Source organism: Ailuropoda melanoleuca, chromosome 19, assembly GCF_002007445.2.
Source record: "Ailuropoda melanoleuca isolate Jingjing chromosome 19, ASM200744v2, whole genome shotgun sequence".
In the NCBI taxonomy this organism is placed as follows: Eukaryota; Metazoa; Chordata; class Mammalia; order Carnivora; family Ursidae; genus Ailuropoda; species Ailuropoda melanoleuca.
In genome coordinates this window covers 6368108-6380325 of record NC_048236.1, presented here as the reverse complement: position 1 = coordinate 6380325, position 12218 = coordinate 6368108, and positions in this window count along the sequence as shown.

The following is a 12218-nucleotide window of genomic DNA, read 5'->3' as shown; positions in this document are numbered from 1 at the left end:
CCCAAGTTGGCTTCCTAGGAATCTGAGCAGGGCAGAGAATGGATATAGAGGGGCAATCACAGAAAAAGGGCATTACATATATTTAAGAGTCATTTTAAATATGTTGATTGATAACCTGCTACGTGTCAGGCATTGTTCCAGGCCGAGGGGTGACAGTAATGAGTGAAACAGACAAACATGTTGCTTTCAAAGAGCTTATAATTCTAGGGTGGGAGGATAATAAAACTAACACATATCTGGTGCTTATCAGGTGCCAGATGTTGTTCTAAGTGCTTTAGGTGAATTGCCTCATTAAATAAATCAATAGCATAAACTTGTTAACCATTCTGTAATGATGGGACATTATAGGTTGTGTCCAATTTTCTCTCCTTTTCTTTTTGCTATTACCAACAATGACAAAATAAATTTTCTTGAGCATCCATCTTTGTGATCACATCTAAGTAATTCTGTGGAAAAGATACCTAGACATAAAACTGCTGAGTCAAAGGAAAGGCAATTTTTTTTACTTAATAGAATCAAATGATTCTCCAGAAAACTGCACCAGTTCACATACTCACCCATGAGAGTGCCGCTTTCCCCCTTGCAATATCTCACTGTTATCTCACCCCCACAATCATCCAAGCAGGAAATGGGACACCACTGTTGTTTTAATATGTGTTGCCTTGGTTACCTGTGACATTGAACATGTCCTTTTATATTTACTAGCAATTACTATGAATTGTCATGAATTATTTATTTGTCATAATTGGATTTTTAAAAATTGTTAACATTTTAAAAATATGCTAAGGTTAAAAAGCTTTTATACAAGCTTTTGTTTTCTTTTACAAATGTTTCCTTCCAATGCAGTGCTTGTCATGTCACTTTATTTAACATATCTTGCATTCTACAGTACGCATTAATATGGAGTTTCATTTTGCATATGATGAGTGGTAGGATTATAAAATTAAGCTTTCCCATATGGGTATCCAATTGTTATGCACTATTTACTAAATAGCAAGTCTTCCCCCAAATTATTTGAAATACCATCTCGATTATAAACTAAACATAATTTCTTAATGATGAATCATGTTTGCAATTCTGAGAATATGCTTGGTTATGTTATGTTAGTCTTTTAACTCAGTAAAGGACTTGATTTGCTGGTTTAAAAAATTGTACTTGTGTTCACATGCGATGCTGAGCTATTATGAGGTTTATGTGATAGTTCTGCATTATTAGACTAGTGCTATAGTAGCCTTGTGATAAGTAAGCAAGCTTTAATCTTTTTCTCCACTTTGAAACAACCTAAATAACAGGAATTAGAGACAACTCTTAAGTGCCTGATGGGATTTGATTGAACCCACAAGCTAAACAGATGTCATTTAAAACAGTGCTGCTTTACTTAATTTTTCTTTTTTTTTTTTTTGGTTGGTTGCCTTCTTAAGCTATGTTGCTTGTTCTTCAGTCATTTTTTTTGACACTCATATCTTCTTAGAAAATGATTAATTCATCTAGATTTTCAGATATGTTGCTGTAAATGTGTACATAGTGTTTTCTTATTTTTCATTCCTCGACATCTGTACTTATATCCTGTTTCTTTTTCCTAATGTTGATCTTTAGTAAATTCTCTTTCCTGTTAATCAGAATTTGCTAGACTTTTTAATATTTTATTCATTAATTATTTTAAAATTTACTTTTGGGCACTTAAAATCACATTATACTTTTAAAAAATTATCTGTATTATGAAGCTTGAATTTATCATTGTTCAATCTATCTATGTTCTTGGAATTTTTTCTAATATCTCAAATTGAAGTCTCAATATATTGATTTTTATTTCATTTTCTAATAAATGCACTTAGGCTATAACTGTTCCTCCTAGAACCAATTGGGAGGGAGAGTGAGAATACATTGTTATTCAAATATTTTTCATCCTTGCTTATCTCAGACAATATTGAAATGGAGCTTTGGGCTGACATTCATGAACACTACAAACTGCGTCCCAAGGTTCAGTGGCAGAACCACAATGCAGGGAAGTATTTATGAAACTTTAGACAACTCTTAAGTTCCTCACACACATCGAGGATATAATGAGTCAAGAGTTGAATTGGGAGAAAACTGTTGAGGATTTCTCGATCGAACTCCACTCTGAGCCACAATCCCTCTGACGCCCATAGAAAAGAAGAGGGGGGAGTGTGCTACTCCTCAGCCCCCCATCACTAGAAGGGGAGTTGGAGGTGGCTACTCAGAGTGTAACCTGTGGACCCTTCAGTTTGAGGAGAAGAGCAGTACACTGGGGTCTGAGTCAAGCCTGGGAAACGTGAATACAACGTACTGGCTACAGTGACCTCTGCGGGAGCAAAGTGGTACACTTGAAGTTTGGTAGGAAACTGTTCTTTCAAAGTCTTGATTTGCAATTTCCATGAACCAGACATTTATAGACAGGCAGCATGGCCCCCCTCAAGTTTGTCATCCACACATCCCAGCTGATTAGAGGCATCAATTAGCCAGGAGAAGAGAAGGAGTAGAAGAAATACCAGAGGGAAAAAACCAACAAGCTTCCTTTGGTTAGCTGTTTGCCTGCAGTAGCTCTTGGCATGGAGAGGGAGAGATGCCGTGAATCAAGATTAGAGTTTTTAACAATTACCTAGGACTGAACACTTTAATGGCTGAATTGAGATTGTGTTTGACAAAATATACAGGAATGATTTCTTTAGGGCAAATCATGAGGCTACCCAGTTAACCTGAGCCAGGAAAAGGGGGAAAATAGGCCCACTGAAGACCTGCAAAAGGCCAATGAGATGCAAGATAGAGTCCCTTTAGGACTACACCCCATGAGTCATGTTCGTTCACATTGTGGTTACACTGCCTGATCTGATGATTTTTGAAAGGAAGTGTTAATGTCTCCCATTTTGGCTATGTCTTTATAGACTAGTCCTTACATTTTTCCTCTGGTTTGTTTTGCATATTTTAAACTTATGTGACTAGAAAAATAAAGACTCCTGATGGCTGAAAATTCTTAAAATATATCTTGTGTCATAATAAAATAGCCCTCTTAATCCAAAAAAAAAAAATCTTCACATTAAGTTTTATTTTTTTTCTATATTAGTGTTGTCAAAGTAGTTTTANTGGTTACACTGCCTGATCTGATGATTTTTGAAAGGAAGTGTTAATGTCTCCCATTTTGGCTATGTCTTTATATACTAGTCCTTACATGTTTCCTCTGGTTTGTTTTGCATATTTTAAACTTATGTGACTAGAAAAATAAAGACTCCTGATGGCTGAAAGTTCTTAAAATATATCTTGTGTCATAATAAAATAGCCCTCTTAATCCAAAAAAAAAATCTTCACATTAAGTTCTATTTTTTTCTATATTAGTGTTGTCAAAGTAGTTTTTAAAATTAGTTTTTACTTGGTATTTTTTTCCATCCTGTCTTTTAAAACTTGGTGTCATTTTGTTTGGGATATGCTTCTTAAAAATAGGAATTTAAGTAATGTTGTTTGCCTTGTCTATTTGCTCTTATTCTGAGTGTCTCTATTTAACTTCTGTTACCCAGTCCAATGGTATCTGTCTTATAGGAAAATGTAATCCTTTGTATTTATTTTGAGTACTTTTGATGTATTTTTATTTATTCATTTCAGTATAATGAAGTTTAAACCTGGTAAATTATTTTAGTTTATTAACTTATCATGTGAACCTATCACCTCAGTTGTTCTTTTCTTGAACTTCTGGTCATGATTCTCTATTTCAAGGGATAAATATGCAATTCAAAACAGTATAAGAAAAAAATGTATACATGTGTTTATGTTAGGCTGAAATAAGAAAAACACAGAGCAAAAGGGAAGCTGGCTTCGGTGTTGACAAAATATCAGGGCTTAAGCAGTGTCAGGTAATCTCTCCACATTTTTATTACCAAGCTCAATGTCCTCTCCTTGTTGGCATCTTTCTCTCAGGCTTCTCCTCCATTTTGCTCCTACTTGAACAGTGTTACCTTAGGCTCATCTTCTTGTAACTCAGTCTGAAGAGGGAAAAAGGGTCCTTTCCAATCTTGTCCTCAGTAAGACAAAGTACAGGAAAGGATTCAAATTGACTTAGTTTTGATCAGATGCGTACAGTCAGACCAATGATTGTTGCTTGGGATTTAGGTCACTGTGACTGGAGATATGAGATTCTGTTCATAGAAGGAAGGGGAAGGAATTACACTGCAAAGACAGACATATTACTGCCACTAGGCCCCAGTCTTCTGGGTGAGTCTAATTTTCTCTAGTAGTTTAGATATTTTGTCTTCTGTATTCATTAGCTTAGTGACTTATATTACTATTTAATACATATTTTAATTAAGGTTTATATTTATATTGAATTTTTCCAGTATCTATATCCAAATTTTAAATGCAGCAGAATGTTTAACATGATTTCACATCCCCTCACCCCTGCCATGTTGATATCATGTGAAGATTAAAAGTTCCAGATTGTTTTCAACTTTATAAGCTATGTTCCAACAATTATTTGTTTTAGCTATGCTCTTCCTGGCCCATTTATCCTTAATAATTGTAATTTTGTCTGCATGTACTTTGCTGTTGAAAACTCTAAACCCAGCATGTGGTGTTGAACTTCGCTGATATGGCCACTGAAAGAGTTGCCCATGGGGCATGTCCATAGAGATTATTAGTAAAAAATCTACTTATGCAGGCACTTGTTTGCATAGTAACATACACTTAACACTGTGGAGTACATTAAATCTATGTATAAGCAAATTATATTCTAAGTTCTGGATCAGAATGCCTACTTCAGAAAGCTCTACTCACAGCATAGCCTCAGACAAATGTTCAAGCTAGCTGCTAGCCTAAAAGAATTATAACATAGATTCCAAAAAGTCAGGAAGCCATATTATATAGTTTTAAAATTTTTGTTTTTATTGTAGTAAGATATGCATGACGTAAATTTACCATTTTAACCCTTTTTAAGTATACAATTCAGTGACATTCGTTATATTCACGGTGTTATGGAAATATCATTCCATCTATTTCCCAAACTGTTCCTCACCCCAAAGAGAAACTGCAACAATTAAGGAATAATTTCCCATCCCTTCTCCCCAATCCCTGGTATCCCCTATTCTACTATTTCTCTCTATGAATTTGCCTATCTAGATATTTCATATAAGTGCAGTCATACAGTTATTTGTCCTTTTGTACTGGCCTATTTCATATATTATATATATAACATACACACACACACACACACACACACATAAAACATATATTATTTCCAAGATTCATCCAAGTTGTGGTATATTTAAGAACATCATTCCTTTTTATGCCTGAATAATATTACATTGTACATATATACCACACTCTATTGACCATTCATCTGTTGATGGGCAATTGAGTTTTTCCCACCTCTTGACTATTGTGAGTAATTCTCCTACGAACATGAAGGTACAAGTATATTTGAGTCCCTGATTTAATTCTTTGGGGTATACACCTAAGAGCAGAATTGTTAGGTCATATGGTAATTCAACATTTAGCTTTTTGAAGAATAAACTTTTTATAAAACCAAATGAACGTGGGTTGATACTTCAAATTATAGAACCCTACAGAATTCTTAAAAATATTCAGAATATAGGGGTGCCTTGGGATGCCTGGGTGACTCAGTCAGTTAACTGCCTGCCTTTGGCTCAGGTCATGATCCCAGGCTCCTGGGATTGAGTCCCACATGGGGTCCTTGCTCAGCAGGGAATCTGATTCTCCCTCTGCCTGTTACTCTCCCTGCTTGTGCTCTCTCTCTCTCTCTCTCTCTGACAAATAAATAAATAAACCCTTAAGAAAAAAAAAAGAATATAGGCATGCCTGACTGGCTCAGTTGGAAGAGCATGCAACTCTTGATCTCAGGGTCATGGGTTTAAGCCCCACGTTGGGTGTAGAGACTGCTTAACTAAGTAAACTTCAAAAAAATTCAGAATATGGAATGTATGACCAATTAGAAGGACATGGGAGGAGAGATTCGAGTATTAGATGAGGATTTAACCAGATTTTTCAAGAAGCACCTTGAAATTTAATAACCCAAAGAAATATGATAAAATACTATTATGTCTCACAATGCATTCATTTTATCTATCAATAAAATACATCAGGTATAAGAAAAACCACCATAGTGTCTTAATCAGAAGAGTGCAATAGACAGGAACAATCTGAAGAGATCCATCACATACCATCAGAGTGTAACACAGGTGCTCTGTGCCTGGAGAAATTATTCCCCAAACAAAGCAAAGAAACTGAACTAAAAGGATACACTTGAAAACCTTGGACAATGCAGTAATATTGACCAATAAGATAATACTAGCACAACAGTGTTTAGCAGAAGAATAGACTTCTACCAAGATGAAAATTGGGTTAGAAATACATCTAGAAGACATACTGAGTTTAAGTGGTGAGCTAATATACATCAACCTTGATAAGACTTGAAGTGTATAAATATACAAATATAAGACAAGCCTTACCAGGTGAAAGGTGTGAGATGTCAGCTTCAGACCCAACTCCAGAGGCAATCATCATATTGATGCCTCCACCCTGTACCATAGAATCTTAGCATATCTTGGAAACTCTAAAGTATCCTTGAGATACTTTGTACACTTGAGATCCTATGATGCTGTTCTATTATGTTAAATTATAAATTTATTTCACCTATCAATACAATACATTAAGATTAAGAAGAAAACACACATGATGGTGCCATACACCAACCACTAGTCAGCTCTAACTCAGAATTTAGAATCTGGACCTTTGTGCAGTTTTAGACAATTTCCCAAATGAACTCCACACTGTAAGTCATCACTGGAGCATACCTGCTCAGAATATCTATGTTGTTTCAGCACTAAAAAAACCCACTGGAATTAACACAGATCACAGATCAAAACTGTCATTTAAATATAACATCAGTGAGCAGTAAAACCCCAATATAGAGGAACTAGCTTGTGTTCTAGGTATTATTATATCTATCTGTATTTTGGTATTCTCTATGTATGAAATATCTTTTTTTGAGGAGTAAACTTTTTTGGATTCATTATTTCTATGATTATTAAAACAACTCTCAGGACAGAAATCAGTAAAACCATACTCTCCTAGGACTTTAGAAGATGAAAGAATCTTGAAGTTCCTTGGTCTGCATTGTACTGTCAAGGAGAATGAAGCTCAGAAACGCTAAGGGATTTGCCTCAGACATCCAGTGAGGTAATGGCGAAAGTGACTCAGAGACTCTGGGACTCAGAGACTCTGTCCTAAACCTCCTGTCATAATTATTTTTCCCTTGCTGTGAATCCACGAATGCATCGCTTGAATTATAGTGAGGAAAACACGACTGAAAGGAAGTAGTTTGCTCTCGGGTCCTGGAATAATGGGCCAAGACTGTGCTTACAATTTTTATTTTCTACAAATCCATGGCCATGGTTCTCCTTTTCAGCTGACCTTATTCTCACATGTTTCATGTTTGTGTAGCTTATGCAGTTGGCGCTTGGGACCCAGGACATGGAGCAGAAAAGGAGACAACAAGGTTGAGTTACGTCCATGACCCAGGAAGTGTGAACAGTCATGATGCCATGTTCCAGAAGAGTAGAGACTCCATGGGTATCTAGAAGAGCTGCTTCTGTTGGAGTCCTCTTACCACATGCCCAGCCATACTAGTGACTCCTGATGCTGGAAGCAGGAACCCCTTTAAGGAATGGAATGGTGCCAACCAGTGACCATAGCCAGGGATCCTGCAGTTTGAGAAGCCTTCTCCAAGTGTGCATTAGAAATCTGGATCAGGTCTGCGTCAGCCATGCCAACCTTATTACTGCCAGGAAGGAAGCAGCTTCTCAAATGAAAAGAAGATAAATGAGCTTCTTTGTCATACCAATTCCAGACAAAAATAGCCGAAATGCTACTTAATATGAAGCAAATTACTGTGGAGGTACAGAGCTCATTCTCATTTTAAGGAATCTGCATCTAGGCACTCAAGTCTTCAAAAAGAACGTGAGATACAATATGCTCATCATTGAGCATCTTAAATGATTTCATTTTTTTCTGGCATAATACTTAATTTTACTTCCAATCTGTAGTTATATTTTAGAGTTGATGGCATTCATATTTCCATCATTTGAATTTTCTTTTTTCCCATAGCCACTCAAATAGAATGAGGACAGTTCTAGAATTTCACCAAACCAAGAAAGGATTTGTGTTCAAAAGATCACTCTGGGCAAGCACCAGGTAGCAAGAGATAGCATCAAATCTAAGTGCAATTTGGCCAGGGGAAACCAATTTCATAATCACAAAATTCCAGTTACTTCACCTTACTCTTTAGTCTGCACTTTTTTCACTTTTTTTTTTTCCTTTGAAGCGAAAGCAACTCTTTTATTTGCTATTTTGTACCTTGCATCAAAATTTCAGTACTTCTTGGGATGCCTAGGTGGCTCAGGTTAAGTGGCTAGCTTCGTCTCAGGTCATGATCTCAGGGTCCTGGGATCAAGTTCCACGTTGGGCAGCAGGGAGTCTATTTCTCCCCTGCCTGCTGTTCCCCCTGCTTGTGTTTGCTCTCTCCTTCTCTCTTTCTCTCACTTTGTGTCAAAAAAAATTTTTTTTCAGTACTTCTTGCTGCAATTGTTTTATGGCACGAAACCATGATTTTAGTGATACTTAAAGATATCCTCAGTGCTTGTTTGCTCCTGGTCTTTTCCTGATGCCTACGAATTCCAGTTGGGTGATTGTGGCTGGCAGCCTTAAAAAGAAATACAGGTCATTCTTACAGAGGCCCTAAGACCTGGCCACTCTGGTGTGACAGATCATGGACAAGCTACTAACTAAAGACTTAAATTGTTAACATAGCCTCTTCTTTGTTCACCACTACCTTCTCCTTCTGAAATTGGTGTTAAGAGTTACCTGCACCTTCTCCCACCCTGGGAGGACTTGGACAGACTCACCTTGTTCATATATATCTAGAAAGATGAACTGTTACTAATTGCAGCTGAACTACACTTAACTTCTCTATATATGATCTCTTTGATTTTTCCTTCCCCCAGCAAACCTAAACTAGACCATACACCTGTGTTCACTCTTATAATCACTTCCTATCGAGGGTTTATCTTCCTGACCAGTTTATAAGCCTTTAGAAGGCAGAAGCTCTGTACTACTCCTCTTCCTATGCTCTAAGGTACTAGACACAGAGTAAGTGCTCAGAGAAAACTTGTTCAGTTAAATAATTCAAAGACCCAAGGTGGACTTCTTAAAAGTGGGTTAAATGATACCTTGGGATATTTCTTGCTGTATTATTGACTTTTCCATTAGTGATTTATTAATTGCAAAGGAATAAGCATAATATTTAGAGTTGCAAAGATTTGAGTTTAAATTCCAAATTGATCATTTATCTACATATGGTATGATTTAAACTTCTCGGGTATTGGTTTCCTTGACTTACAAATGGGATAATGATGCTTCTTTTATAAGATTTTTATAGGGATTAAATTGACATAGAACTGTTAATCATTACATTTGTCACATATCATCTTAATTTCTCTATCCGAACAAGGGAATGCAATTATTTCCATCTTTAGTACAACTGCATTCAGGAAAGGTTTTGGACTTTGGTTAATGATTGAATACATTTACAAAACTGTAGAGCTAACAGAACTTTAGAAATTAGGAAATCCAGTGGTTTGCAAGTTTTCATAGCTGTGGGATGCTCTGTTCAAGCAAAATCCTTCTAGATGACCCAAACCCCAAAATTACCTCAGATGTTGAAGCAATGGTGGAAATAGTTCAGTCCCATCTCGTCAACTCTTTTTTCTCCAATTCAATGAGCATCAATGAAGGAAATCCCTGATTTTCTAAGATTCTTCAAATGCATTTTTTAAATCTAGTGGATGGTCCAGCACCCTCATCTTATAGACGAAGAGAATCAGAAACATCCTATTATACCTTTAAAGCCACATAGCTCACTAATGTCAGAGTTGTGGAAGAGCTAGATTCCCTCATTTTCAATGTGGTACTTTATTCCACTCAACACAGAGCTGCACATGTATTCAGTATGAACAGGAAAATTGGTCCCATATTGATCTGCCAGTCCCAACAACTCCAGGTAACAAGAACAACAACATCCTATTTTTATCGAGGGTTTATTGTATATTAAACACCATGCTATGTGTTTCAGAATACTGTTTCACCTAAGCAATGGAACAACCCTATGATTTGAATATCATTATCCCCATTTAACAATGGAGAATTTGAGTATTAGAGCAGTTCAATAATTTGCTTAAAGTTACCCAGCAAGAATCTTTCATGATCTGTGCTAAACTCAGTCCTTGCCAACACCCAAATCCACACTGAAACAACATTGTACTTAGGAAACTAAGAAAGTAAATATAAATATTGTTTCCATAATTTCGAGGCCAAGCAAAGAGACTGAATCCCATCAGGGTCATCATTCATCCAGTTACAAGTTTCCAAGTGCATGCAATTGAAAAAGATCTATTAATTATTTTGCTTTGCTTTAATAAGCCATTTTCTTGATTAAAAAGCCATTAATACCATTCCTTTTTAAACTGTGCTTGGATTTCTCAAGCACATTTAAATTTTACAAGTGTTTATTTCCTAAGAGGAAACCAAATTTAGTCAATATTTTTCTAAGAAAACAGTCTTTGATTTATGGCAAGTCACTACTATTAAACTTTTAAATTAAAAAACAAAGAAGTATAATAATGACTTAACTTGTTAAAAATGAATCTACCATTACATTGCAAAAACATTTTTTTTTAAAAGATTTTATTTATTTATTTGAGAGAGATAGAGACAGCCAGCGAGAGAGGGAACACAAGCATGGGGAGTGGGAGGGGAAGAAGCAGGCTCATAGCAGAGGAGCCTGATGTGGGGCTCGATCCCATAACACCAGGATCACGCCCTGAGCCGAAGGCAGATGCTTAACCACTGTGCCACCCAGGCACCCCAAAATTTAGAATATCTTACACTTGATTTGCATCGGTATCTATCTACTTACCTATGTATCTCTCTGTCTATAGGGAGAGAGAAAAATACAAGCATCTAGAGAGAAAGGAACACACATCTCATTTATCTTTGTATCCCCACAGGCTTGCACAGTACCATCAAAAATATTCTAAATATTTCTAAATAATTTCATTTTTTTAAGTCTGTGAAGCATGGCATAGATATTTTAATTTCCATTTTGCATGTCGTAAGATGAGATTAAGTTCCAAAATCACAGAGTAAGTCAGAGCCATAGCTGGCATCAGAGAACAGGCATCCTGAAAAAAGAGGTCCAGAGCCTTTCTGCTCTACCAATGAATTGCAAAAATANCATCCTGAAAAAAGAGGTCCAGAGCCTTCCTGCTCTATCAATGAATTGCAAAAATACTCTATTTTTATAGAGATATAAAAGTCATATTTCTTTTTTAAAAAATCACTAGTAATTTCCCCTGTTCCACAGGAAGAAGAGATATCCTGTGTCAGATAGGCATATGTTCTTAGGTGCTATCCAAGGAAGGTTTTGCCAAATTACTATATATTCTGGGTGCAAATAGATTTTCTGTCATTCACGTTATCTCTTTTTTTTTTAACTACTTTATTGAGGTATAATTGGCATACAAGAAAATGCACATGTAAAAAATGGACAATTTGATAAGGTTTGACACATGCACACTCCTACTAAACTATACCTCAAGGTACTGAACAGATCCATAGCATCCAGAAGTTTCATTATGCCCCTTTATAATCTATCCTATGCTGCTCCCATTCCCAAGCAATCTCAAGCATATCTGTTTTCTGTCCCTATGGATTTGTTTGCATTTTCTAGAGTTTTACATAAATGGAATCATAAAGTATGTACTCTTTTGCAGCAGGGGAGGGGAGGTTTGGCTTCCTTCACCCAATATAAATTTTGAGACTCATCTATACTGTTATGCATATCAATAATAATCCCTAAAGTCACTATTTGCTCTATCCTGCTATGATTTCAAGGGGGACGTATCACATTTATCTTAAACTATTACCATCATTGACCCAGATTTATCATATTACTCTAACTCTTCCTCATTTTCTTAGGCCATCAATCGGATCTCTTCTATTGTATTATCCTTTGAGATATACATTTCTAGATTCAATCATATCTCTTGGAAAAGAAGGCTTTAAAAAGCTAGCCCAAAGAATTTAGAGAGGTAAAGTCATTTTATGGTCTGGTCAAATCCATATGTCTTCTAATGTTCTGT